Raw genomic sequence first — 27,466 nt, forward strand, 5'->3', positions numbered from 1 at the left:
ATTTTGTGGCAGTATCCACTCAAGTGCATATTTATCTATTTAGTCTTGATGCAAGGAAGTGAGACGACTATCTGTTGGCCTGGACAGTTCATTGGCACATTACAGCCTATAAAAAATATGCACTGCAAGCTTCATCTATTTTGATGTAAAACCCATCAACACACTGCTAGGCTGTGGAAAGGCTTTCTACTGAAATGAATGTCATCCACAACACACACCAGTAGCATGAAGCCGAATTGAGAAGATGTAGGGAGACAGGCTAGGTGTTGCTGAGCAAGCCATTCAGCAAAGACCAGGGCAAGCACGGTCTATTAAAAAAAAATGCTGGGTGGAAGCATAGCTAAGTAGCCAAGAAGAGCATACTAAAATGCACTTCCTCTATGAATGGTTGAGAACAGGATTGTGTCCCCAGAAGTGAATTTAGCTGAACAGAGCTGTAACCAGAAACAACAGATCATTTTAGCAGTGCTTTATTGCTACAAGGGAATGTAAGACAGAACTGAAAGGAAATGGCACAAGATCACATGCGGAAGAATTGTGCTTACAGACATTGTTGTTACAAAGAGATTCCTTGGAGTGGTCAATATTGGTAATGAAAGCCCAGGAGCTGAGCAACTCAATTCCTGGGCTTGGTGCTCAATTCAAGATGGAACTGACAGCTGGCAGTTCCAGTGCTAAAGCCTGTGTGGACCTGCAAGGGCTGTTCAATTTTAATAAAGCACCAAATTGCTGTCTCAGTGCCATTTTAAAATCGCACCATGAACTTAAATGGTTATCAAGCTTTTCTGAGTGCTATACAGTAAGGAAACCGACAACTCTGATTCAGCTAGACTAACAGATTACAATTTAACAGTTTATTCTGCAAAGGTTCTCTATACTTTTTGTGTACCATTTAATCTAAACCTAGCACATTGTAAAATTAGACTGTAATAGGTGTGGTCACATGACCAATCTACAACATGGATTTACATACAACCTACAATAAAGACCTCTCTCCAGGAACCTCAGTAATGTGCCTACTTCACATCTGGTGTGGATTTCCCAGCCAAATACACAGAGTTCAAGAAAGTAGCTGCTGCATTTTAATTTCTGATTTATCAACTTTGCTGATCACAGCATAACCTGCACAAACTCCAACTGATGCGTTTCATTTAGAACAGCTTTAACATTGTGCTCAATAAAGTTAATCATGAGACTGGATTTTGGGGTAAGTCAAGTACTTTCTGGCAATCCACACCAAGTACCCACTAAGGTATGGTTGAGTGGTAAAGCAAAATATTTTGAAGAAAATTTGAAAGAAAAACTAACCTGGAGCAAATTCTACAACTTTCTGGGCTGGGGGTTTTGGAAGAAGGGCAGACTGAATGGGCTGATGGATGTAAATGACAATTAAAGTTATGACAAAGTATACCTATCCCTTCCTGCCATTTGTACATTTCTACTGGCTACCGAATATAGTGATCGACCAATAGAAAGGTGTGGTGGAAAGGTTTAGTGGCCTTGCCTGTCATAAAATCTGGCCTTGCACTGCAGATTATACTTACAGCATTGTTATCCCCATGACCCCCCCCCCCAAAAGAACAATATTTCTATGCCTGACCATGCACATAAAATGGTGCTCATAAAGACTGATTTCATAATAGTCGATCTGTAACACCAGCAGCTAATAATTTGGCTCCCAGCGTTAAGAATCCAGAAGACTGCCAGTGAATGGACAATTCAATTGTACTTAAAGAAAGGGTCAAAAGGAGGAAGCAAATTTCCGCTGAAATTGAAAATCCCTGTTAAACTCTCTTCCCTTTGGATGAACTCTTAACATATAAGTGTTAAATGCTGCTACTCAGTCCAGCCAGCAACTGCTCTTCTGAGGCTCACTATGTCCTAATAACAACTCAAGGAAGCCTGTGATCCCATGGTCCCTACACCATCACTTCAATAATTATAACTAAAACGTATTCTTCACACTGGAATTCTTGGCATACATTTGTGAAATGGACTGAATTTCCTCCACAGGGATACGAACATCTGTAAACTTTATACTAAGCTATACACCATATCACTTAGATTTACTACAATGCAACGGTCAGGAGGAATAAACATCATTTTCTGGCATTGTGTGCAGATGTCATGCAAAGACACAAAACTGAATTTTGTCCAGGCCATCAATAACTCTGACACACTTTCTTTCTTTTTTTTTTTTTTAAGAAAGAGGTCCCAAGACTGTTATAGAACGGTTTCTACATAAGAGTTTATTTATGGAGATGCTATGCCACCTTAACTAACCTATGGATCAAAAGCATAGCAATCAAACACAAAGATAATGTAGAAGGTAAATAACATAACGGCTTACTTAATAAAGAGAACAAAAAAGGATGACAAACTAAATTGGGTCATAAAGTTGAACTGCAACCAAAACTTAAGCGACTGACTTCAGTACAACAGATTATCGAACGACTTCAGTACAACAAGCCTGTTGGGTTTGTTTTTCACCTGATCATTGCCGACAGCTATAGTGATCATGGTATTCAGCTGGTGGGGAAGGCTCCCTGTGCTCCCCACCAGCAGAACACAATTGCGCTGTGGGAGGGATTCTCCCATCAACACTCACTGTTTGATGGGGGGGGGGGAACAATTTTCTTTCATTCAACCACAGGATGAAGGAAATTGCATAAAGTATGGCCTGCTCTACTTTTTAATCTTTAGTAACGAAAAAGAGGGACACAATTAACATTTCTGGCAATTTTACTGTTGTCTTTGTATGCACTGGGAAGCCTTATTTCTCTTCCTCTTCTAATAACAGAAGGAAAAATCTGGAAGCAGGGGGGAATCTTCCAATGGGAATTCCTGTCCTACTAACAAATATCAAAGTTAGGTGCTACCCAAAAAGGACACAAACAGCAATAAAAACCTAAAGAAAGTTCTAACACTTTCACGTGATCTCCAAAACAAAAAAGAGGTGTACTCAAATTTGAAATAACAAATCTGAACATTTAAATTACACTTTAACCACTTGCCCCCCTGAAGATTTACCCCCCTTCCTGACCAGGACATATTTTGCTTTACAGCGCTGCATTACTTTAACTGACAATTGCACGGTCATGCAATGCTGAACCCAAATTAAATGTACATCCTTTTTTTCCCCACAAATTGAGCTTTCCTTCGGTGGTATTTGATAGCCTGTGTGTTTTTTATCTTTTGCGCTATAAAAAAAAAAGACAATTTTGAGAAAAAAAACACAATATTTTTAATAATAATATTTCTGCTACATACCTTTGCTAAAAAAAATTCCAATATGTGCAAATTAATTGGTTTACATGAAAGTTATAGCGTTTACAAATGGTGGTGTACATACTGGGATTTTTTTTTTCCATTTTTACTAGTAATGGCGGCAATCAGCGACTTATAGCGAGACTGCGGCAGACATTCAAACACTGGGGGGAACTGGCTTGGGGTCACCGATATCCCCAGTGACACCAATACAGTGATCAGTGCTAAAAAAAAAAAAGGACTGACGCTGTACTAATGGCACTGGGCAGGAAGGGGTTAACATGAGGGGTGATCAAAGGGTTAACTGTGTGCTGGGTGTGTTTTACTAGGGGGCGGGATGTGTGTGATTCACTGTAATCACACTGCTGTGGATGGCTGTACTGTGCACAGCAGCCATCCACAACAGTGTGCCCAAGCTGACAGGGAACAGGACTGTTAGCAAACAAAACAGTCCTCCTCCCCGTCGGAGATTCTCGGTAATCACCGGGCCCCGGCGGGTAGTCACCGTTTGGGAACCAGTAATTGACAGTTATGGCCGCAAATGGCGGCGCGGGTAGGGCTCGTGCGTGCCTCCTACCCGGAAATGCATAATCACGTATATATACTATTTACACGTATAGTAAACAAAACAGTCCTCTTCTCTGTCGGAGATCCTCGGAAATCACCAGGCGCCAGCGAGTAATTACTGGCAGGGGCCCGGTGATTGACAGCCGCAGCAGCGAATGGCGGCGTGTGTAGGGCTCACACTCGCCCCCTACCCGGAAATGCAAAATCACATATATATACATACATATATATATATATATATATATATATATACACACACACACGTGATTTTTCGCACCCGTGCCGCCTTGTAGCAGTAAATTTGCTATAGGGCGGCCGGGACGTGCTTAAAGGAAAGCCGACCATTCCATCTTTTTAGACCATGTCCAAACAAAATGCCTCTGTTTATTATTATTATACAGGATTTATATAGTGCCAACAGTATGCGCAGTGCTTTACAATTTGAGGGCAGACAGTACAATTACAATACAATTTAATACAGTAGGAAACAGAGGGCTTGTTAGAGCTAACAATCTAGAAGGGAGGGTCGAGTGATACAAAAGGTGGGGATGAGCTGATGGAGAAAAAGTACAGATATTAGGTGGAGGTAGGAAAGGCTTGTCTGATGGTATTGGTTTTCAGGGATTGTCTAAATGAAGACATAGTAGGAAACGTTCGGGCAGATTGGGGCAGAGAGAGATTCTGGAAAAATCCTGGAGGCAAGCATCAGAGAAAGTGACAAGGGAGCCAGAGAGCAGGAGGTCCTGGAAGGAACTAAGAGAACGGTTTGGTTGGTATTTTGAGACTAGAGTAGTGATGTGGCTGGGGGCAGATTTGTGGATGGCTTGTAAGTTGTTAGCATATTGAATTGAATTCGTTGGGAGATCTGAAGAGTGGAGGGACTGGCAGAGAGGAGAAGCAGACACTGAATGGTTGGTAAGGTGGATGAGTCTGACAGCAGCATTCATGATAGTCTGAAGAGGGGAATAGCCTATGTAAAGGTAATTCAATGAGGAAGGAGTTGCAGTAGTCAAGGCGAGAGATGACCAGGGAGTGAGTTAGAAGCTTTGCAGTGTCATTGGTTAGGAAGGGGCGTACTTTGGAGATGTTTGGAGTGAAATAGGCATTCACCCCAACATGATTTTTTAAGATACTACTTAAGACTGAATTCATACATACTGCGGTGACAGATGTTCTACCGCATTCTAAAACATCTGTCACAGCAAGAACACACAGGAAACATTTTTTTTTATGTTTCCCATTCACACCACAATGCAACCTAGAGCTGCGCTAAAATTCAGACATGCTGCACACGCAGTGCACTGTGTCGAATTGCATGGCAATGTACAGCACCACAGCACACTAAGCTGCTGTACATTGCTATGAAGTGTACATTTTGTATGCTTCACATGCTTGTACAAAACAAACAAAAAATAAAAACAGAGAGCCGTTTGATGCGCTGAATCGTTCACCACACTGTCCCCTACTGAAGCCAGGAACAGAGATCTCTTAGAGTGCTAAAGCGCTCCGGCAGCTCTGCATTCCCATGTGAATTTAGCTTTAGACTGCCTACAGGTAAAGGGATGTAGATAAATAGGAAACCAAGGTTGACCCTTCCTAGTTATTGCTTGTTCTCTGTCTGTCATGCTGATTCAATGGCTTCGGTCCCTGCCTAGAAAAAAAACGTATAATTTCTGACATCACTTATTTCTAATCTGCTTGTTCCAAGTCAGTAACTAAGCAACATCAAGATACAGACCACCAAGAAGCTCCCATTTTTTTGAGAAGGTCAATGATGGCAGGCTCCATGTTTTCTTTAAAAGAGGTTTCTTTACTCACGTGGATGTTGTTTTCTGAAAAAATATTTTTAGAGATTTTGTGTAATGGTTTTTGGTCTATGAAACTGGATTCACCCCACTTAAAGTATGAACCCTCACCTTGTAAAGCAACCCAATTAATTTTAAATACAAATTAAAGGCAAAACATTTGTGTGTGTCTCTCTCTCTGTCTATATATATCTCTATCGCATACTTTTTTTTCCCATATGTGATCACATTATCTCTGTTCTTAGCTGCATAATAGGCTTGAAGGGGTGAGGTGGAGAAAAAGCAGTACACTGATCGGCCCAGGGAATGGCTGTGCAGGGGGGGTGTCGACACAAGTCTGGTCAATGGAGGACAGACAGGCTGTGCTCCTAGCACAGCCAGAAAATGGACCACACTGGGATGGATGAGACCTCATGCATAGTGTGGCCAGTTTGGAATAGGAAAGCAGGGGGACTCCAGGGATTTCACACAAAAGAAGCAATACAAAGAGAACAGGATATTTTTTAACACAAGTACATGTTACAACAGACACATCAGAAATCTGAAATGTTGGAGTAAAATACTCTTTAATGAAGAATAAAACTGCTGATCATGTTGCACCTCTTTGATGTCATGGCTAAATGTAACTGCACTTCTTTAATGTCATGGCTAAATGTAACTGCAGGTGGAGTTTGATAAGGAAATCGAGGAAAACAGCCTAAAAAAAGAAAATGAATGCAGTCCCTTCATTAAAGGATTAGTAAACTGCAATATTACAATTTTATTTTTGTGTTTAATATCATTTTGACATCCCTATCCTTAATTATGTGGTTATGTGTGTTCATCATCATCCAATAAATAGTAGATGAGATTTAAAAAAATCCAATGCACCAAACTGCTAGCAACATTGAGGTCTGGCAGGCTTCTCAAGACTGTGTAGAGTCCACGGTATGTTTTTAGTAGGACTAAGAACATAAGTAACTTTACAGTTGATCCAAACTACACAAAAGTAATTTGCGGTGTGAAACATTGACTGGTATATCAATCCAAAAGACCTACTTAAAACAAAAATAAACATAAATTATGCCTCCCAAAACATCAATAAACCAAATACAGATAATTAAAAACTGTAAAAATGTATGAAAATCCAAAATCAAATATTTTCTTATACAGGATTTAAATAATCTCTGAGGAAATAAAGTAGCGAAGACTTCTGTTTTCTTTTTCTGTTCCTATAAAATAAGCAAAGGCACGTACCGCATTAGAAGCCATATCATGTGTGCAGCAAATGCCTTCAATAAAACTTTCATTAATTGGGAATGGCATCATATAAAAAAGACCAAAAAAAGGTCTGTGGCTTCTTGATGGCTAAATGTAAAGAATACTGTGAAGGAAATTCATTAAAGGGAATCGGGATTTTAATGATGTGAACAGGCAGCAGACTGTTAATTAAGGCATGCACAGGTACACTGCACACTTTACATTGGTTTGGCATTTGTTCTTCGAGATGAAGTTTGCATTTCTAAAATACAGTACTGGGCTTTTAGAGCTTGTGCATTCTATACGTAAGGGATAATGACAACAATTATTCAGGCACAAGTCAGGGACTCCCCGGATAAGTGCAAGCAGGTTTGTCTTACATTTTTATTCAACAAAGTAACAAATACAGTTACAATGCAGGAGGACTTTGTAAAGCAACTCCATAACATAAAACAAACAAAACATTTACTCACCCAAACCACTAACAACTCATGCTAGTTTCTAACTAACAGGATGACCCTAATGGGTTCCCCAAAACAAACAGGCAGCTCTTGTGCCTTTATCGGGTCATTAGCAGTAAGCCTTTTCACCTAGCAGTAGGTTCTCACAGAAGAGAGTGAGAGACATAGCCCTAATCATCAGTCAGCTCACATATAGAAATACAAATTAGAATAAATAATGAGATCTGGCTACCAGGTAAGATGTGGATCTAGGAATGGTAGCTTTACCTACCCAAAGCTCTACAAAGCCTCCAGGACCCAGGAAAGGACCTTTTAAGACTCTGAGAAAACAAAAGGGTTGATTTCTGAAAACACAAACCCTGGGCCCCTCATCATATGAAGATGAGAAACCTAGGCGACACATGCAGTATATACTGCCTACAATCCTGCCTGGCCAGTTCCTTACACATAGATAAGTTCAGATATACAAAGCCTTATGGACTGTGTTGAATAATAAAATAGGACTCGTTTATTTCCCTTTTTTTCTTCAAAAGTATATTCAGATTACCCAGTATAACATCTGCATATACAAAGAGGTATCTTGGATGCATTAAAAATGTTATGGGTTACTAAATCACATTTTTATGTATGTAACCCCTTTATTGCTAATGGCAACATATTAAGGTACCAAAAAGAGGGAATTCATTTGTGGATGCACAGTGCTTGTAACCAGCCTTTTGGTTCACCCATACCATAAAAGCATACAGATTGTCTCCACAACATCGCTGCCTCTAACCCTCACTGCCTATTCCAGTCAGTTAACATCCTTTTCTCCTAACTAATTTTTCCTTTTTTTTTACTTTCTCTGTAAACCTTTGCTTGCTTTCCCTTCTGTATTACCTCTCTTGAAATTCATATTCATGACCTTTGAACATTGTGCTTACATGTTTTCAAGAGCTGTTATTATCTACTATCCCCTATGGTTGGAAGCCATTGACTACTTGTTGAATTCTTCTTAGGCCTGAAAACATTTTTGCTACCATCTGCCTTATATGACAGCCCTGTTGTACATATTTATCAGTCTAATAATGTCTTCTAAACACATTTTACAAGCTGTTAATACAATAGACTAGAAGTTATACATTGATATTTTTTGTATTATATGTATAATGTACAAGAAAAATCTTGAATGACCCTTTACCCTAATTGTAGGAAAACCACCAAGTCTTGACCTGTAGAATTTGCCCTCTCATGTTTGACCTTTTGCTTACTGGGAGGTTGTTGTGACTACCCAGTGTACAGGTCTTTGCATTCCTCACTACACTGCATATAGCAAGTTACTTTGCATGTGTTTTGGTGTTGGGTTATAAGACATCCAAAAGGATGTACAAGCTTCCTTCTCTGTGTATTCTTTTGGGGACATTGAGGTGCATATTTTGGACAGAGAGGACAACAGGTTCACAAGTGGCAAATAGAAAAAAAGGACGCCAACTACATCAAACTTGAACAACCATCTTTAACCAATTTGCACCAACAGTATGCATATATGCAACCTCTCGGCGGGTGGGCCAAATATAAACGAACATGTGCTGAGAGTGTGCACCATGGGTGCTCCTGGCATAGTTACCAGCGCCTAACGGAAATCTCCCCATCTCTACTTGCAATCAGGAGCTTTACAATCATGTGACTTCTGTGACAGCCAATCACATGATCTAAAACCCCGCCCCCAGCATCCAAAACTACGGTACCCAAAACTCTCCATAGGCAGCACTTTAAAAACCTATACAGTTCATTAGTTTACAGTTATCTGTGAACTATGGCCCTAGAATTATTGCTCACACTCCTGACATTTGCGCCATTACTTCACGGAGCTCCGTGAGGACGTCGATGACGAAAAGCTTAGGGCGGTGCCTTTGGATGTGACGTTCAGCACGAACCTGGTCTGCTTGCACGTTGTATGTGCATGTTTAGCTGGGTCTGAGTCGCTTTTATTCATTACACACACTGTCTATACTGTTGTCAGTCTGGACACATTGCTTGTAAGTGCATTTCTTCATTTAAGTTTGATGTTTTTTAAAACATACTGCACCATGATTGTTCACTTTTTTCTTTCGAGTGACGGTCTGATCATCTCTCAGTTTGGATACTAAATCACCTTTGGAGTGGATTTTCAGTTTTGCAGAAAATCCATCATCTGCATCATCTGTTGGAGTTCATCCCTCATTTCTTCAGTGTTGCTGTCACCATATTAATTATTGCTCCAAGAGTAACAAGTGCTATATGCTGTTTTTTTCAACAATCAACATATTACTCTGGTGAGTTTTATTTAACCATTTTTGGTGGTGGATTCACTTGGTGATTATTTTGGACATTATTGATTATTTGAACTTTTGGACTTTTTTCTTTTTTGCTGGATTTTACTTTGATTTAAAATATTGTTTTGTCACATTTTTTGTTACACTTTCGTATGTATTTAAGCGCAACCTATTTTTTTGAAGTTTTGTATATCCTATAAGTTTATAGGCTAGGTTCTGCAGATTACTTTTGTCTTATATAATTTCCGTGGCGCTGGTTCTATACTTATACATTGTATACAACTGTCATGTGACCTGCTGTGATTGGTCACAGCAGGTCACATGGTACTGGCAATGGGGCCGGTACACAGATCTGTCATCGGCTGTGTCCCAGGTACACGGCTGGTGACAGATCTCGCCACAGCGCGGCCCTGTGGGTACGCGCAATGCACAATCCGGGAAGGACGTTATATGACGCCCTCCCAGAGGGACGAGAGGTTTGCTCGGCCGTCTTGACTATAGGCCAGGCGGGAAGTATTTAATTAGAGAAAAGTTTACTTATGTTAAGAGGGGTTGTGTAGGGAAATTTGAAAAGATATGGAACTTAAGTTTGGAGTTTCCCACACTGGTAGACAGATCTGTAAATAATAGATAATGTTTTTCTTTAATTTTCCTTTTTCTTCTTTTCTCCTTTTTTTTCTCATTTTATTAAAATTATGGGAATAGGTATCATATGTTGTATTAGTGTCATGTTTGGGAAGGGGGAGAGTGGGGTGGTTTTGTTTTTTGTTTTGGGGTTTTGTTGTTTTTTTTGAGGGGAGGGAAGGAGATAGAAGGGAAAAAAAGAAGAGAAAACAAAAAAAAAGAAAAAAAATCCTTAATTTATAGAAGCAGTCCCAAGTTTTAGGTTTTAAACAATTAAAAAAACAAAACAAAAATGAATTCTGACATGTATCAGTGGCCTTTTAAATGAAATGTTCTTTATCGTAGACTAAATTTAATAGTATATAAAAGATCATCTGGACCTTATAATGTAATATTAAGTGACAAGCACAGCTAAAATGCTAAAAAGAATGTATGTTAAAAAAAACACAACTGCATATAATACCTGAAGACAGCTGATGATGGCTGTAATTTCACGAACACAGTAGCAATATGTTCTTGGTGGTAATTATATAATGTTAGTAGCGATCATTTTATTGACAAATACTATATATCACTTGCCATCTAACACTTAAAATTTCACATTTCTACAACAGGTTGCAAAATCTGCTTCTGATCTTGATAGCGTGGGATGGTCATAAGTACTTGCTTATAAACGATGCTTGAATCAAGCCTGGATCAGGGTGTGTATGGTCACCCCAGAACTGCAAGCTACATTCTCATTCCTATTGTTTCAGGTAGTTACGTATAAAGTCATCACTATACCCCTTCATATATTCACTTTACACAATACAGCTGGCAATGTTGGCTCTGTTTTAGTGTATGATCATGATTATGACATTACACACGCTGCCTGTAAGAGCACAAAGCACTGTAACCAACATGTAAACTACACAGAACAGGTTAGAAAACAATCAATTTGAAGGATTTCCACAGGGAAAAATAAATTGCCATGTAACTAGCTGAACAGGAATCTCATTAAAGTAAGGCTTGGACCAGCTCCAGAATTGTATCAGGAAAGGAAGGATAACAGTAGTAGTGAGTAGCTAAAGGGATCTGAAATGGTCTGTATAAAGATGTTCAGTCTTCTTTAATAGAAGACCAAGGAATTAAAAGCAAAAGCTTTAAATTGAATTAATTACATTCTTTTTATTATGACTTATAGCTGCACAAGAAGGAGTCAGGGATACAGGTAAACTCAATAAAGATGATTAGTACTTGTAACCTGCAAAGAATATGAACAATGAAAGAATAAACAAATAAGCAACATCAGAGACTAGATCTAGTTATACAGAAGACAACTTTTATATCAGGAGAATCATTATATTCTACGCTCTACTCCACAATGACTTCCTCCATTCTAGGATTCCCCAGCTACACTGTGGGAGATGCATGAGGCCAGGATTTAAAAGGAGACTATAGGACAAACCTAGGCAGTATTAAGATTGTCAGAATAAAGTATTTGCAAAAACATTTACATAGCTCTAAGAAACTCTTGCATTTGAATCTTGTCCTGCTCTAGGTGTATGTTGCCAGCATTGCAATTGTTAATCGAAAAACAAAAAAGGTTTCCTAAGGGAATAAAGGAGCACTCATTTAATTTTAGTAGCTGTATTCACTAGCTATATTTATTTATTTCAGGTACTTTTATAGCGCTGTCAATTTACGCAGCGCTTTACATATATATTGTGCATCAGTTCCTAACCCTCAAAGGTCCCTAACTCACATTCATACATACACTTATAAACCAATTCATAAGACATTCATACACTGCAGACAGACCAAAAATGTTCAAAAGCCCAAAAGTAAAGATGCTGCATGATTAGTTCCAACTTGAACGTTATCAGTGTTACATATACTTGATTTTCCTTAAACAAGCCATTAAAAACGTTTATCATGTGCTATAATTGCTAGCTAACAGAAGACAATTCACACCTACAAAACAATAGAGAACACAACAAACAAGCCTAATTTTTAATTATGATGAAGTGAAAGTAGACCCAGCCATTCATGAGACCTTCAATTTCAAGCTCAAACATTTCCAAACCACACAATAGAAGCTGGATATGAAGAATATGTTTTCCAGGTCACGCCTCTAGCCTATATTTTGTTCCTAAGGATTATGTGTCTATGTGAAGGATGTCTGTTGCAGGGCCTTTCACTTTGAACTCCAATGTACTTAGGCAACACAGCACTGACATTGCAGAGCACCCAATACACTTTAATGCACTACTGTACTTTGTAGCGTGCTGCATTGGAAAAAAAAATGCTTCGTGTATGTTTGTCAGTTCTGGTGCATTGGGAATCCATTGAAAATTATTGGGCTGCTTTAACTCAACACACAATAATGCGTGACACAATGCACTTTAAAGCAGTTACACACAGGCTACTCTGACAGCTGTCAAAGTCTGCACAGGAAAAGCCAGTGTAGGAGCACCCTAAGTTTGACAGTCTAGGAGCTTGGACCTTAAAAATAAAAAAACTCAGCTTAAGTGACTTGTTTTTTAAACTGTTTATACTGACAAGTTCCTTCAACCAGCAAGGATAAACAAGCACACATTTCTAACAAGGGTACTTGTAAACAGTCACTATTTTTTACAACGTGCGCCTGTTAAAATGGCAAAAAAACCTCAACTGAGGCATAGAAAAGGAACCATTTTCAAACAAACTATTAATTCCTCAGTCAGACAATGACCAAGGCAGTAATAATATTACAGCTGTTTAAATATTTAAACTCTGGAGACCAACATATGAGTCTCTGAGGAGCGATCTAATAAACAAACAGACTTCTGGACTACTTGTGGCATAACCAACTAAACACAGGCAAACAACTGGTATCATAGATGCAACTGATGATAGGAAGTAGTCACGTTCTGAAAGAAGTCACATAATTTTATTATACTACATATTATACAGTATAGAGACATTTGGAGGCTTACACTGTGACAAATCCATAGCACAGTAAAAGCTTCTTATAAAAGAAGTTATTCCCATGTCTCAATTCATTACACATTCTGAAAATAAGGCTATTATTTCTCATTTCAGGACAGTGAACAGAGCAATTCAAATCTTTCCTTTATGCCTTTGTCTGCAAGATGAACAACATCCAGATCCACTGGTGTATAGTGCATATATTGTATAGCCTTATAATATACAGCCATTTATTCCAAACTGCATACAACTGTTTCAGGATTTTCTGCTTTCATCAGTGCATTGTATGGAACCCAGTAGAAGGGCTTTTCTGTGCTATACACAGATTCAGTTGGAGAGCTTTTTGATTCATATAATTTCTTGTCGCCATAGCCAGTATGATTATAATATATCACTGGGTCTCCAGCTCCACTCCATAGACACCATGATTTCCATACAATGCACGGATGATGGCCAAAAACCCTGAAACAGCTGTATGCAGTTGGGGATAAATGGCTCTATAATATAAAGAGATACAAGATATGCACTATACACCAGTGAATCTGGATGTTCATCTGGAACATCTATCCTAATAGGCTATATTTACTTAATACCAGCAGCTCTACTGGGACATAAAGGAATGATTTGCATGGCACTGCATAGTGTCCTGAAATTAAGAATAATCCACTTATGTTTGGGATATGTACAGTCAGGTCCATAAATATTGGGACATTGACACAATTCTAGCATTTTTGGATGGATTTTTCAATGGATGTGAAATGATTCGAACAAGATGTGCTTTAACTGCAGACTGTCGGCTTTAATTTGAGGGTATTTACATCCAAATCAGGTGAACGGTGTGGGAATTACAACAGTTTGCATATGTGCCTCCCACTTGTTAAGGGACCAAAAGTAATGGGACAGAATAATCATCATAAATCAAACTTTCACTTTTTAATACTTGGTTGCAAATCTTTTGCAGTCAATTACAGCCTGAAGTCTGGAACACATAGACATTACCAGACCCTGGGTTTCATCCCTGGTGATGCTCTGCCAGGCCTCTACTGCAACTGTCTTCAGTTCCTGCTGGTTCTTGGGGCATTTTCCCTTCAGTTTTGTCTTCAGCAAGTGAAATGCCTGCTCAATCGGGTTCAGGTCAGGTGATTGACTTGGCCATTGCATAACATTCCACTTCTTTTCCTTAAAAAACTCTTTGGTTGCTTTTGCAGTATGCTTTGGGTCATTGTCCATCTGCACTGTGAAGCGGCGTCCAATGAGTTCTGAAGCATTTGGCTGAATATGAGCAGATAATATTGCCCGAAACACTTCAGAATTCATCCCGCTGCTTTTGTCAGCAGTCACATCATCAATAAATACAAGAGAACCAGTTCCATTGGCAGCCATACATGCCCACGCCATGACACTACCACCACGCTTCACTGATGAGGTGGTATGCTTAGGATCATGAGCAGTTCCTTTCCTTCTCCATACTCTTCTCTTCCCATCACTCTGGTACAAGTTGATCTTGGTCTCATCTGTCCATAGGATGTTGTTCCAGAACTGTGAAGGCTTTTTTAGATGTCGTTTGGCAAACTCGAATCAGGCCTTCCTGTTTTTGAGGCTCACCAATGGTTTACATCTTGTGGTGAACCCTCTGTATTCACTCTGGTGAAGTCTTCTCTTGATTGTTGACTTTGACACACATACACCTACCTCCTGGAGAGTGTTCTTGATCTGGCCAACTGTTGTGAAGGGTGTTTTCTTCACCAGGGAAAGAATTCTTCGTTCATCCACCACAGTTGTTTTCCGTGGTCTTCCGGGTCTTTGGTGTTGCTGAGCTCACCGGTGCGTTCCTTCTTTTTAAGAATGTTCCAAACAGTTGTTTTGGCCATGCCTAATGTTTTTGCTATCTCTCTGATGGGTTTGTTTTGTTTTTTCAGCCTAATGATGGCTTGCTTCACTGATAGTGACAGCTCTTTGGATCTCATCTTGAGAGTTGACAGCAACAGATTCCAAATGCAAATAGCACACTTGAAATGAACTCTGGACCTTTTATCTGCTCATTGTAGTTGGGATAATGAGGGAATAACAAACACCTGGCCATGGAAAAGCTGAGAAGCCAATTGTCCCACCCACTTAACAAGTGGGAGGCACATATGCAAACTGTTGTAATTCCTACACCGTTCACCTGATTTGGATGTAAATACCCTCAAATTAAAGCTGACAGTCTGCAGTTAAAGCACATCTTGTTTGTTTCATTTCAAATCCATTGTGGTGGTGTATAGAGCCAAAAATGTTAGAATTGTGTCGATGTCCCAATATTTATGGACCTGACTGTAATGGAAAGAGACATGCGAGTGCCGTCTGCTTCAAGAAAGCTTCACTGTACTATGCACTTATTTGGTTGGAGTGATTTTCGATTCCCTTAGCCCCTTCCCACTATAACCTGTATTGCTATACTGCCTCACTGAGGAACAATACAGTTCATTAAAAAAAAATTATAATTAAAATGGCATAGAATAAATAATTACATTTTAAAGTGGACATATTATGAAAAAGTGACTGAATTGTTTGTATCTGGCTCCAACTCCCCCCCCAAAATGGGAATCGCCGGATCAACAGAGGACTCAGATAAGTATTAGGGAGGGGGTATCAGTGGAAGGAGTAAACATAAAAACTAAAATAATGTGGTTGCATAAGTGTGCACACCCTCTTATAACTGGGGATATAGCTGTGTTCAGAATTAAGCAATCACATTCAAAATCATGTTAAATAGGAGTCAGTACAGACCTGCCATTATTTAAAGTGCCTCTGATTAACCCCAAATAAAGTTCAGCTGTTTTAGTAGGTCTCTCCTGATATTTTCTTAGTCGCATCCTACAGCAAAAGCCATGGTCCGCAGAGAGCTTCCAAAGCATCAGAGGGATCTCATTGTTAAAAGGTATCAGTCAGGAGAAGAGTACAAAAGAATTTCCAAGGCATTAGATATGCCATGGAACACAGTGAAGACAGTCATCATCAAGTGGAGAAAATATGACGCAACAGTGACATTACCAAGAACTGGACGTCCCTCCAAAATTGATGAAGAGACAAGAAAACTGGTCTGGGAGGCTGCCAAAAGGCCTACAGCAACATTAAAGGAGCTGCAGGAATATCTGGCAAGTACTGGCTGTGTGGTACCAGTGACAACAATCTCCTGTACTCTTCATGTCTGGGCTATGGGATAGAGTGGCATGATGTAAGCCTTTTTTTTACTAAGAAAAACATCCAAGCCCGGCTAAATTTTGCAAAAACACATCTGAAGCCTCCCAAAAGCATGTGGGAAAATGTGTTATGGTCTGATGAAACCAAGGTTGAACTTTTTGGCCATAATTTCAAAAGATATGTTTGGCGCAAAAAAAAAAAAACACTGCACATCGCCAAAAGAACACCATACCCACAGTGAAGCATGGTGGTGGCAGCATCATGCTTTGGGGCTGTTTTTCTTCAGCTGGAACTGGGGCCTTAGTCAAGGTAGAGGGAATTATGAACAGTACCAAAAACCAGTCAATATTGGCACAAAACCTTCAGAAGCTTCTGCTAGAAAGTTGAACATTAGGCGGAACTTCATCTTTCAACATGACGACGACCCAAAGCATACATCCAAATCAACAAAGGAATGGCTTCACCAGAATATTAACCACTGGCCCACCAGAGGATTTACCCTCTCACCCCCCCCTTCCTGACCAGGCCATTTTTTGTTTTACGGCACTGCATCACTTTAACTGACAATTGCGCAGTTATGCAACGCTGAACCCAAATGAAATTTACGTCCTTTTTTCCCACAAATAGAACTTTCTTTCAGTGGTATTTGATCTCCTGTGTGTTTTTTATTTTTTGAGCTATGAAAAAAAAGTCTGACAATTTTGAGGAAAAAAAAGAATATTTTTGACTTTTTGTTATTAAACATGTCCAGTAAAAAAATTTAAAACATCAAATTTCATCATAGATTTAGGACAAAATGTATTCTGCTATATCCTTGCTAAAAAAAATTAAAACCCAATACATGTAAATAATTGGTTTACATGAAAGTTATAGCGTTTACAAATGGTGGTATATATACTGAGATTTTTTTTATTTTTTTTACTATTAATGGCAGCGATCAGCGACTTATAGTGGGACTGCGGCGGGAATTCTGACACCAGTACCTCTTAGTATTAGTGTCCCCAAAAACGCAGTGTTAGCAGGATCATCCCCATTTGCTGCCTGCACTAAGCCCCTCTGCCCCCCCCCCCACCCCTAACAATAAGTGCAGTGTCAGAATAATTTCTGATCATTGTCACCTGTAATACATTGCACACAAAACCGCAGTGTTCACGGAATCAGTCCTGATCTCTGCCTTCATTAGCAGGTGAATTATATTGGTAGCGGTTCAAGCAGTCCCTAACAGCCAGGTGCTCTTTTTCCCCGTGAGTCGCACTAGTTACCTATAAATTTAGTGCCCAAAATGTCCAACCAAAGGTACACTAGTGAAGAGGCCTACAGGATTCTGAGCATGTCAGGTGAGAGCGAAGGGGAAGACCACCTGACACAATCTGCCTCAGAATACGAACCGAACAGCAGCGGCACCCTGACAGGTAGCTCGGACAATGGAGAAGAGGCTCCTATTAAGATCAGGCATACCCAACCCCATGAAGCTGAAGTGCTAGAATCGCATGACTTGTCTCACTTTTTTTTTTTTTAACCAAAAACATGTAGCAGAATACATTTTGTCCTAAATTTATTACTAATTTTAAATTTACTATACATTTTTTATAGCTGAAAGTTAAAAATATTGGTTTTTTTTTTCAAAATTTTCGGTATTTTTTTGTTTATAGCACAAAAAAAAGTACACAGGTGATCAAATACCACCAAAAAAAAGCTCTATTTGTGTGAAAAAAGGAGGTAAATTTGAGTGCAGCATTGCATGACCGCGCAATTGTTAGTTAAAGTAACACAGCACCAAATAGCAAAAAGTGGCCTGGTCAGGAAGGGGGTAAATCCTCAGGAGGGCAAGTGGTTAAGGTGGAGTTCCAGCTATTTTTGTGTTTATTAAAAGTCAGCAGCTTCAAAAGCTGTAGCTGCTGTTGTAGTCTCCCTAGTGATCTGATTATGTCAGTATTTCTGTGCTCAAAGTGGTAAATTTTTTTGCATGGAAATATGTATTTTTTTTATTGTAGGCCTGTAATTTTTAGGAATAACTCACTGAAATCTGTCCGAACAAGAGTCTAGTAAACATCCCGGGTATGTTAAAATTTGAAACACAAAATCATAAATTATAATTTAGTAAATAATCATAAATAATAATATAATAATAAATTTAATTCAATAATGTAATCAAACCAAAAACACTGAAATTTGAAATATAGCGCAAAGTTCGCACATCACTGAGCAAAGTAGCAAAATCGTTTTCAGTGTGTGATGACGAATTTCCCCATGAATCATTATCACTCAATTCTGCAAGTAGTTCTAATTTACAATCGCTGTTCTCTAGCTGATCTAAAACCCCTTTTGACCTAAAGGGATGTTTTTTGGACGCCATGGACATTTCTAAGTTTCCAGGCAGAAAGAACGGTTAAAATGCAGGCAGGGCACAGGACAAAGCAAATCCAACACAACAAACACTTTACTCCTGCGCTAGGAAAGGACTCAGTAGACCCAATAGGAATGTTCTGGAATTTTCTGGAATATGCACTGCTTGCTGCCCTCAACAGACAGGGGTGGTCCAAATACACTGGATACAAATGGAGAAACAGAAAAAGGGCGCACCGACCTAGTGCATTATCGTTTAAAATAATTTATTAAAGAAACAAAAATAGGTATCATACTCACAATGGACATAACACAGGCATGTCAAACTGAACAAGATGTATGATCCAAACAACATCTGAGTCCATACGATGGAACCCTGGATGACCAACTGGCTAACGCGTTTCGAGGACACAACCTCTTCCTCAGAGCTGGTTGGCTCTGAGGAAGAGGGTGTGTCCTCAAAACGCGCTAGCCAGTTGGTCATCCAGGATTCCATCGTATGGACTCAGATGTTGTTTGGATCATACATCTTGTTCAGTTTGACATGCCTGTGTTATTATGTCCACAGGACAAAGTACTCGGGACAAAATGTATGTGAAATGCTTTGATACAGTAATGTTATAGTATGTGATTTTAGTGTATTTAGTGAATGTCACTTTTTCACATTTTTAAATTTCCCGCCGCTCCGTCCCCATACGTTGCAGGGAACGGAACCCAGAAGACAGATGGCGGCATCGGCCGGAGGACATTGCCAGGGACACTGCAGGAGGGACATCACGGGAGCAAAGGACAAGGTAAGTGAAGAAGAGATCCCAGAGCAGCGCTGCAAGGTGTTCCCGAATGTAGCTCTGGGTTACCGCTTGTGGTGGTGAAACATTACCCCGAGCTACACTCGGGAATACCTCCAGGGAGGTTAATAAACACACACTTACCTGTCCCAGGGTCCAGTGATGTGCTCACCCGCGCAGTCCCTTCTCTCCTTCTGTCCTCCACGGCGCTGGCATCTCTACTGTGGGCACAAGACTGTGGCAGCTTGTGGCTTCACAGCCTGGTGCCCACTGCACATGCGTGAGTCGCGCTGCGCCTCCTGATTGGTCCAGCAGTCTCCTGGGATCTGTTAAAGTTCCCAGAAGACTGCGGGTGCAAGGTGGGGGCCAAACTTTAGGGTCATTTCGTCACAGCGAACTGAACCGGAAGTGGGAGCAGGTACCTCTCAAAACCAGGTACCCGCTTCCCCCACCCCCCCAAAAGGTGCCAAATATGGCAGTGGAGGGGGGGAGGAGGTAAATAAGCAGAGCTTCCGTTTTTGAGTGGAACTCTGCTTTAAAGGTGGAAAAAGTTCTGAAATGATTTATCTTTGTCTAATTTTTTTTTACATCACAGAGACCTAACATTTTAACGGGTGTGTAGACTTTTTATATCCACTGTAGATGTAAACCCTAAGTTACTGAAATTTAATTTGGCTAAGCATTGTGTATAGAAATCCTTTGCTGCAGCGCAAGATGTCACTGTAAAGAAGTTGCAGAAGGTCAGCAGTACTCAGATGCAACAATGACTGCATTGTATTTCTCAGATGAGCTTCCTGATGCTGACAGCAGTGAAAGATGAATGTGTAAAATGCAATAAAATTACCCTTTTGTTTAGTCCGAAGCCAGTGTGACAAAGTGATCATGCAGTTCCCTGAAAAAGGATCAAGTATTACCAGGTATTGTTTATAAAATGCTTAAACGATGTTTCTTATCTTTTTGGTACACTTGGAAACAATAACAAAAATACTATAAAAACCAAGTATATCTAAAGCCAAAACATTTTTTTAGTCGAAACTCAATTATGGAAGGATAAGAACCCCTGTCAGGATTTTATTGTTGTGTCATAGGGAGAAAATTCTCTCTAAAAATGCTCTGATGACCTCTGTTATTATTATACAGTATAGTATTTATACAGTATTTATTGTTATCAGGACTGAAAGAGATGAAATCCTAAACTGTGAGATGGAATAGAAGGATATATCTTCCAATGCACAACTTGTTTCGGTGACAACTAAGAGCTTTTCTCTCATTGGGGAAAGATTTCCTCTAATTGACTCTTGCACCTACAGGCCAGTGAATGTAATTCTCCCCAAAAGGCCACAGAATTAGTTGTAAACCTTACCTACAAAATCTAAAACAAAACATTTTAGATTAGATATTCAATACTTTAAAGTGGAACTATGGAAAAAATAAAAAAGATATACATATGGTGCAGTCAGTCAGCAGAATTAACATAGCAATGTTTTTTTTTTCTGCAGCCTCCTGTAACATAGTTTTATTACCTGTTAATCTCTCTAGTAGTTACATTGTGTTTCCACTTCTTGTAACAGGCAAAGCTGTCCAGAAAAATTGACAGTTAAAAAGTTCCAGTCTCAGCTGCTAAATGGTGAGAGCAGTTGTCAATCAACCACCAAATAGATTAGATAAGAGCACATCTATCTGTAGTTCAAACAAGACTGACGACCTCCTGCAGATTTCGCAGCTATGCACTGCCTATTAACCACTCAAAGCCCCTAAATGTAGGGGATACACCCTAAAAACAATCAAAGGTTGCTAGGGAGTATGAACTATGTCTTACTATTCTCCCCCTATCATGTTGCAGTTCCCCACAACAACTACTGGCATTTACAGGCTGTCATAATGACAGCCATAAATTGCTACGTATTGCATAGCAGGAGCTGGTTTCGAAATGCAGCCACTCTTGTGTACAATTGTATTTATTTATTATTATTTATTTCAGGTACTTACATAGCAACATCAATTTACACAGCGCTTTACATATATATTGTACATTCACATCAGTCCCTAACCCTCAAGGAGCGTACAATCTAAGGTCCCTAACTCACATTCATACATATACATACTAGGGACAATTTAGACAGGAGCCAATTAACCTACCAGCATGTCTTTGGAGTGTGGGAGGAAACCGGAGTACCCGGAGGAAACCCACGTAGTCACAGGGAGAACATGCAAACTCCAGGCAGGTGTTACCGGGGTTGGGATTCGAACCAGTGACCCTAGTACTGCCAGGCGGAAGTGCTAACCATTTAGCCACTGTGCTGCCCCTGTATTTGGAGATAATCTGCAAGCGTTACTAAGTAACACAGTGTAACAATGTACTGCTAGTTTATATTTACAAAGGTATGACCTTTGATCTGTATATGAACTCAGTTAAAGAAACCTTATAAGTTTTTACTTTACTATTCTATTTAAAATGTTCACCTGTTTTCATTCTTTTGGGGTTTTTTTAGTGTTGTATAAAAATAAAATGTGCAACATGTTAAAAAAGCACATTTTTAAATCGGCAAATAACTTTCTCACGCTTTGAATCAGAAACATCAGCTTAGTTGCATTTTAAATAGGACAAATACTGGCAGGATCAACAGCTATTAAACAGGCAAGTGGATGGTATTTGCCGTTCCACCAAGAAGCTAAAAAATGATTTGTAAAATCTGGCAGTCTGCAATAACCTACATTTCTGGACATTACTAATACTTCCTTTCAAAGCACTGTGAGCAAAAATTATGAATCTGAGATTGAGTATTAACTTGCTATAACTTTTAACAGTCACATTAATCTTGTGCAGACAGATTTTTCAGTCTCATGCAGGACCCCTACAACAGGAAATTCTTAAAGCTGCAGAAAAACTCTTCACAAAATGGATTAGAAGACTGTGAAAATGGGAATACATTGCAGACATTACTCAGGTCTAGTTGAAGACAGACAGTTACATCAAAGCGTGTCAAAAGGCAGCTTGAAAAACTCAAGATTTACCAATTTTCTGTAAAAGTGGATAGAGATAACTCCTCAGCTGTTTCTTGGTCAGCTTAACAGTCTACAAAGCTTATACTTCCCACTTTGCCGAGTTGCTGTGGCTATGTTCCACAGCAAAGTGCTGGTTGTGATTGTTGTGCAATGAAAGGATGAAAAAGGGCAATAAAGAATCAGCATGAATGTCAGAAAAGCTTTCTGAGATGTTTTAGGATGAATCCTTCCCTGTTCAGAACAAAACATTCATCAATCCCTTTACTATGGTGTATGCCAACATGTACAAAAGTCAGATAAAATTGCCTCATCTGGTCCAGCAGTGTGGTATTAATAAGACAGGTAGATAACTCACTGCTTACTGCTTCCAATGAGAAATCTGTTTTACTATAAGTAGCCTTTCATTCAGCGCAAACTAACAGGTCTTGCTGTACTACCCCCCATCCCTGCTGCTCTATTCTGCACCTGAATCAAAAGGAAGTTTTGGGTCTTCTGGGTATGGAGAGGCATGTGACAATGTACTTTTGGTGCAGTGCAATTTCAGCCCATTCAAAATAATCAGGCTGAAATCAAAGCACACAGAGAACTGCATGTGATACGCACAGCATGCTCCTGTGTCATTCCTGGTGTGAACCGGCTCTGATTAGTGCTGCAGCCAATTATCTGCAGCAATGACTGAACAAATATTTTACAACAAGCCCATTTGTGAGAAGCTGATCATTAGATCGACTACTTACAAATTAAAATAGCAATAGATGAATCGAAATTTAGTTGGTTCCTGCTTAACCGGATGAATTTTGATCCATGTATTGCCAGCTTTAGTGTTGGTGTAAATGCATTCTATGGCCAGCACAAAAGGAAATGCAGACACCATTATATCTATGCTCTCTTTAGTAGGTGTTATAGAATCACCATATGTAAAAACAATTCAGGTAGCAGGAATCTTCCAGATCTGATATCAAATGAACAGCAGCAACACTGTTCCAAACTAATCTGTACATTTAATTTACTGTATCCTACACATGCTGCACATATCTTAGCATAATCTGATCTTCACTTTGATGTTCTTCAGTAAGTATTGCTGGAAGTTCACAAAAGACTCATACAACTGATCTGGTACCACAGTAATTACATCTTATCTGACCAATGCAAAGGATGTTAGCATGAGTGTAAACATTTTCTCATTGTTCATCTTGTAAGATAAGGCTTAATGAAAGCTATTGTATGGTGTGACCCTTAAAACAAACAAGGAAGTGACATGAGATAAGACCAGGAGTGTTAAGACTCAGCAGGGCAGACAATGGAATCTAGTGAAACCAAAAAGTCCAGTAACACCTGCCCTGCATTCTGCACCAAATTAAACCCAGCAAGCAATTCCTTAAAGGAGAAGTACAGAAAATATACATACTTAAGATGACCATATATGGTTCGAAATTTGGCCGGTTCAGCAGGAACCGGACGAATTTGGATCCATGTATGAACAGGCTGGCTGTACACAAGTAAATCTATAGACTGACTTATGTACAATCAGCCCATGGTTTCTCCTGAACAATCAGCGCTGCCAGGTATAGCCGACAACACTGATCATTCTATTCTGACAGCATGGAAGGCTCCCTGCTGTCATATTACAATAGCTCAACAGTAGGGATTCTCCCATCAGCATGCAATGTAAGCACGCACATATCACCCCCATACTCAAAAAACCCTCCCTTGACCCCACTAACCTTAACAACCTTAGACCCATCTCCTTGTTGCCCTTCACTTCCAAGCTCCTTGAGCGCCTGGTCTACAATCGCCTAAGCGCCCACCTCACTGATAACAACCTCCTTGACCCCCTACAGTCTGGCTTCCGCCCACTGCACTCCACCAAAACCGCCCTACTTAAAATCACCAATGACCTGCTAACTGCCAAAGCCAATGGCCACTATTCTATCCTCCTGCTCCTCGACCTCTCCGCGGCCTTCGACATTGTTGACCACCCTCTCCTCCTTTCCAAACTGCAATCCCTTGGCATCAAGAATGCTGCTCTCTCCTGGTTCGCCTCCTACCTTTCCCAACGCTCCTTCAGCATCACCTACAACACTGCCACCTACCCCCTCCCTCCCCCTCTCTGTCGGGGTCCCCCAAGGCTCTGTCCTCAGGCCCCTCCTCTTCTCCATCTATACCTCCTCCCTTGGCAAACTTATTCACTCCCACGGCTTCAATTACCACCTCTATGCTGACGACACCCAAATTTACCTCTCCACCCCCCACCTCACCCCCTCACTCTCTGCCCGCAACGCCCACCTCCTAAACGACATATCAGACTGGATGTCGCTCCATTTCCTCAAACTTAACCTATCCAAAACCGAGCTCCTGGTCTTCCCCCCACCCCGTGCCCCCCCCATCCTCTCCATCACTACTAACAACGCCACCATCTCTCCCACCCCACACGCCAAAGTCCTGAGTGTCACCCTGGACTCCCACCTCTCCTTCCTACCCCACATCCAACTACTATCTAGATCTTGCAGGCTCCACCTCCGCAACATCTCCAAGATACGCACATTTTTCACCCCAGACACCACCAAACAACTCGTACACTCCCTCATCATCTCACGCCTGGACTATTGCAACTCCCTTCTCACTGGCCTACCCAAACGAACGCTATCCCCACTCCAGTCGATCCTAAACTCAGCGGCCAGACTCATCCACCTCACCAAGCGCTCCACATCTGCCTCCCCCCTCTGCCAATCCCTTCATTGGCTCCCGATTGCCCAACGCATCAAGTTCAAGCTGCTAACCCAGACCTACAAGGCCATTCACAATGCCGCCCCGAACTACATAACTGACCTGATACCCAGATACTACCCTACCCGTGCCCTCCGCTCCTCACAGGACCTCCTGCTCTCTAGCTCCCTGGTCTCCTCCTCCCACGCCCGATTGCAGGACTTCTCCGGGACTTTCCCCATCCTCTGGAACTCCCTACCCCAATCCATCAGACTGTCACCTACCCTCCTCACCTTCAGGCGCACCCTGAAAACCCTCCTCGTCAGGGAAGCCTACCCCAACCTCACCTAACAACTAACCTCCTCCACTCCACCCACCACTCCATCCCCCACAACCATCTCCTCCTGTGCCACGTTCCCCTCCCTCCTAGACTGTAAGCTCGAAAGAGCAGGGCCCTCGAACCCCTCGTGTAGTGTATTGTTACTGTCTTGTCTCATGTTATGTCCCCCTTGCTACTGTACAGCGCTGAGCATACCCTTTGGCGCTATATAAATACTGTATAATAATAATAATCCAATGTGTGAATGAGGAAATTGGATAATTTTTTTCATTCAACCAGTTTTACCTGCCTGCTGCAGCATTGATCCATCACTGCAAGCTGTCCTTTGCTACTTCTAAGCCTGAAAATTGAGTGATCGCGAGATTGCTCAGCTCTCGAGCCTGCGTGTACAGCTTGTATAACAGTGTAAATTTTCTGTCCCCTCAAAATAACTAAACACACAGCCATTAATGTCTAAATTGCTGGCAACAAAAGTGAGTACACCCCTAAGTGAAAATGTCAAAATTGGACTCAATTAGCCATTTCCCCTCCCTGGTGTCATGTGACTCATTAGTGTTACAAGGTCTCAGGTGTGAATGGGGAGCAGGTATGTCAAATTTGGTGTTATTGCTCTCACTCTCTCAAACTGGTCACTGGAAGATCAACATGGCAACTCATGGCAAAGAACTCTGAGAATCTGAAAAAAAAATTGTTTCTCTACATAAAGATGGTCTAGGCCAGGGGTGGGCAACTGTGGCCCTCCAGCTGTTGTAGAACTACAAGTCCCATGAGGCATTGCAAAACTGACAGTTACAAGCATGACTCCCAAAGGCAGAGGCATGATGGGACTTGTAGTTCACCAACAGCTGGAGGGCCACAGTTGCCCAACCCTAGTCTAGGCTATAAGAAGATTGCATAGACCCTGAAACTGAGCTGCAGCACGGTGGCCTAGACCATACAGCGGTTTAACAGGCCAGGTTCCACTCAGAACAGGCCTCGTTATGGTTGACCAAAGCAGTTGAGTGCACGTGCTCAGTGTCATATCCAGAGGTTGTCTTTGGGAAATAGACGTACGAATGCTGCCAGCATTGCTGCAGAGGTTGAAGGGGTGGGGGGTCAGCCTGTCAGTGCTCAGACCATATGCTGCACACTGCATCAAATTGATCTGCATGGCTGTCGTCCCAGAAGGAAGCCTCTTCTAAAGATGATGCACAAGAAAGCCTGCAAACAGTTTGCTGAAAACAAGCCAACTAAGGACATGGATTACTGGAACCATGTCCTGTGGTCTGATGACACCAAGATAAACTTATTTGGTTCAGATGGTGTCAAGCATGTGTGGTGGCAACCAGGTGATGAGCACAAAGACAAGTGTGTGTTGCCTACAATCAAGCATGGTGGTGGGAGTGTTATGGTCTGGGGCTGCATGAGTGCTGCTGGCACTGGGGAACAACAGTTCATTGAGGGAATCATGAATGCCAACATGTACTGTGACATACTGAAGCAGAGCATGATCCCTATTGAGCATCTGTGGGGCATCCTCAAACGGAAGATGGAGGAGCGCAAGGTCTCTAACATCCACCAGCTCCGTGATGTCGTTGTGGAGGAGTGGAAGAGGACTCCAGAGGCAACCTCTGAAGCTCTGGTGAACTCCATGCTCAAGAGGGTTAAGGCTGTGCTGGAAAATAATGTTGGCCACACAAAAAATTGACACTTTGGGCCCCATTTTAAAAATTTCACTTACGGGTATACTCACTTTTGTTGCCAGCGGTTTAGACATTAATGGTAGTATGTTGAGTTATTTTGAGGGGACAGCAAATTTACACTGTTATACAAGCTGTACACTCACTACTTTACATTGTAGCAAAGTGTAATTTCTTCAGTGTTGTCACATGAAAAAATTTAATAAAATATT

General features: G+C 40.8%; 1 protein-coding gene across 1 annotated transcript in view; it reads right to left on the bottom strand.

Moving 5' to 3' along the window:
- The window catches only part of VPS13B (vacuolar protein sorting 13 homolog B), a 1,305,797-nt gene that overhangs the window by 1,037,882 nt on the left and 240,449 nt on the right, over window positions 1-27,466 (bottom strand). The window lies entirely within an intron of this gene.

Source organism: Staurois parvus, unplaced genomic scaffold (genome assembly GCF_062004578.1).
Source record: "Staurois parvus isolate SC_StPar_1 unplaced genomic scaffold, SC_StPar_1.0 ptg000052l, whole genome shotgun sequence".
NCBI lineage: Eukaryota > Metazoa > Chordata > Amphibia > Anura > Ranidae > Staurois > Staurois parvus.